Raw genomic sequence first — 3,813 nt, forward strand, 5'->3', positions numbered from 1 at the left:
CATGAAATGGGTGGAGCTAAAAAAGATGCTAGTAGGAGTATTGTCCTAGGGAGGAGATACATAAACTGGATCAAGAACTGTGGACCCTAACCATGAAGGGTTCAGAGATAAAAGCTTATACCGCTAGATTTAATGATCTTGCTGTAATGTGTCCAGCACTTGTAACCCCTGAATATAAAAAGATTGAGCAATATATATGGGGTTTAGCATCGTAAATTAAAGGCATGGTGATCGCATCAAAGCCTACGACTTATGACAGCACCAAGAGGATAGCTCATCAGCTAACCCTCACAGAGATCCAAGGAACAGAAGTGGTCTCAAAGGCCGAGTCTCCCAAATCTAGAACAAACAAGCGCAAGTTTAATAGGAAGAATCCCAAACAATCATCTGAGAAAAGACAAGAAGTGGCAACCAATTATGCAACTACAACAGCAGTACCTACGCAACCAAAATCTTCATGGTGCAATGAGTGCAACCATCATCCAGGTGACTGTTTTGTCTGCATGAAGTGCAAGAAAAAGGGGCATACTGCTAGTTACTGCATGAGCACAACACCTGCAACAGTCGATCAACAAACCAATAATGGGACATGCCGTGGTGAAGGAAGAAAATGCTACGAGTGTGGGGAGGTTGGACATATCAAGAAACAATGTCCAAAGTTAAGGAGTCAAGGAGGCATAGGACGTGGAACGGCGTTTGTGATTGGAAGCAGAGAGGCTATCCAGGACCCTTCGGTCGTATCTGGTACATTTCTTATAGATAATTTATATGCTTCTATACTCTTCGACTCTGGAGCAGATCGAAATTTTATAACTCCGACATTTAGAAAATTGTTAAGCCATAAGTCTAGCATATTAAAAGAAATCTATGAAGTAGAAATCGCTAACGGTCAAACTGAGAAAACACATGAAATCTTAGAAACCTATCTGTTAACTCTTAGTAATTACCTTTTTCACGTCAACCTCATGCCAATGCCTATCGGTAGTTTGGATGTTATAATTGGCATGGATTGGTTATCTTCACACAACGCCGAAATTCTATGTCATGAGAAAGCCATACGACTACCCTTACGAAACGGCGAAGCCCTGATTATCTATGGCGATAAATCTGGGAAGAACGTCAAAGTCATCTCTTGTACTAAGACCCAGAAATATCTACATAAGAAATGTAGCGCATTCTTAGCCCACATTGTAGATAGGAAGAGAAAGACAAAAGAAATCAAGGACATACCTCAAGTACGTGATTTCCCTGACGTGTTTCCTGAAGATCTACCTGGAATACCTCCCGTCTGACAAGTCGAGTTTCGAATCGACTTAATTCCAGGAGCAACACCAGTAATGAAATCTCCTTATCGGTTGGCTCCATCTGAAATGCCGGAATTGTCTAGCCAACTACAAGAACTTCTTGACAAAGGTTTTATCCGACCAAGTTTTTTACCTTGGGGAGCACCAATCTTGTTTGTCAAGAAGAAGGACAGATCCTTTCGAACGTGTATTGATTATCGGGAGCTGAACAAGCTAACGATTAAGAATCGTTATCCGCTTCCGAGAATTGATGATTTATTCGATCAACTGCAAGGATCTAGCTACTACTCAAAGATAAATCTTAGATCAGGATACCATCAACTCAGAGTACAAGAAGACGACATTCCAAAAACAACATTTAGAACTCGTTATGGTCATTATGAGTTCTTAGTTATGTCTTTTGGATTAACCAATGCCCCAGCAGTGTTTATGGATCTCATGAATCGTGTTTGCAAACCATACTTGGATAAATTCGTGATTGTATTTATCGATGATATATTGATATATTCACGAACCAAGGAAGAACATGGTCAACACCTGCAAATAATCTTGGAACTACTAAGAAAAGAAAAGTTGTACGCTAAATTCTGCAAATGTGATCTTTGGATTAGAGAAGTACAATTTTTAGCTCATGTAGTTAGCAACAAAGGAATTCATGTTGACCCATCAAAAGTTGAAGCAATCAGAAATTAGGAAGCACCAAAGACGCCAACAGAGGTCCGTCAATTCCTAGGACTTGCTGGCTATTACCATAGATTCATAGAGAATTTCTCCAAAATAGCCAGGCCACTTACAACACTAACCCAGAAGAATATAAAGTTCAACTGGGAAGACAAACAAGAAGTTGCTTTTCAGAAACTGAAGCAAACGTTGTGTAGTGCACCAATCCTAACCCTTCAAGATGGAACAGAAGATTTCGTTGTATACTGTGACGCATCAAATCAAGGATTGGGATGTCTGTTGATGCAAAGAGGAAAAGTTATCGCCAATGCATCATGACAACTTAAGATGCATGAGAATAATTACACTACCCATGATCTTGAATTGGGAGCTATAATTTTTGCACTAAAAATTTGGAGACATTAGTTATACGGTACCAAGTGTACTATTTTCACCGACCACAAGAGTCTTCAACACATCTTCGACCAAAAAGATCTTAATATGAGACAAAGAAGATGAGTTGAATTGTTGAATGATTACGAATGTGAGATTCGTTATCATCCCGGAAAGGCAAATACGGTAGCAGATGCCTTGAGCCGGAAAGAATATATTAAACCCCGACGGGTACGAGCATTAACTATAACTATCCATTCTAACTTTACCGCACAAATTAGAGAAGCTCAGCTTGAGGCTCTAAAAGAAGAAAACATCAAGAACGAAGCTTTGCGAGGAATGGAAAAGCAATTTATACGAAAAGATAACAGAATACAATACTTTATGAACCGAGTTTAGACGCCTAGGTTCGGTGAAGTCAGGGACTTGGTCTTAGAAGAAGCCCACAAGTCCATATATTCCGTGCATCCAGGTTCTGACAAAATGTACTTAGATTTAAAAGTACATTATTGGTGGCCAAACATGAAGGCAGAAATTGCTACATATGTGAGAAAATGTTTGACTTGTTCGAGAGTAAAGTCAGAACATCAAAAGCCTTCAGGTTTACTTCAACAACCGGAAATACCTGAATGGAAATGGGAGCAGATATCAATGGACTTCATCACTAAGTTACCTAAAACTCCTAGTGGGTCCGACACTATTTGGGTGATAGTCGATAGGTTGACTAAGTCCGCCCATTTCTTACCAATTAAGGAGAACGACAAGATGGAGAAGCTGACTAGAGTTTATCTTAAGGAAATTGTCAGATTGCATGGAGTTCCAAATTCTATTATTTCTGACCGTGATAGTAGATTCACTTCACGATTTTGGCAATCTCTACAAAAATCCTTAGGAACACGTCTACACATGAGTACAGCTTACCATCCACAGACTGATGGTCAGAGTGAGAGAACCATTCAGACTTTAGAAGATATGCTCCGAGCCTGTGTAATAGACTTTAGAAATGCGTGGGATACTCATTTACCGTTAATTGAGTTTTCCTACAACAATAGTCATCACACCAGCATCAAGGCTGCACCGTTTGAGGCTCTTTATGGACGAAAATGTCGTTCCCCAGTGTGTTGGGCAGAAGTTGGAGATACGCAGATGGCCATAGAACATACAGGCGATACCTTAAGTACTGGACCAGAAATAATCCACGAGACAACTGAAAAGATCGTGCAAATTAAGGATCGATTAAAGGTTGCACGTGATCGTCAAAAGAGTTATGCTGACGTACGACGTAAGCCTTTAGAATTCCAAGTTCGAGATAAAGTAATGTTGAAGGTCTCTCCTAGGAAAGGTGTAATTCGATTCGGGAAACGAGGCAAACTAAACCCATGGTATATAGGACCTTTTGAAATTCTGGTAAGAATTGGTTCCGTCGCATACCAACTCAAGTTGCCTCAAGAACTAA

Source organism: Lactuca virosa, chromosome 8 (genome assembly GCF_052849685.1).
Source record: "Lactuca virosa cultivar CGN04683 chromosome 8, Lactuca_virosa_CGN04683_v6, whole genome shotgun sequence".
In the NCBI taxonomy this organism is placed as follows: Eukaryota; Viridiplantae; Streptophyta; class Magnoliopsida; order Asterales; family Asteraceae; genus Lactuca; species Lactuca virosa.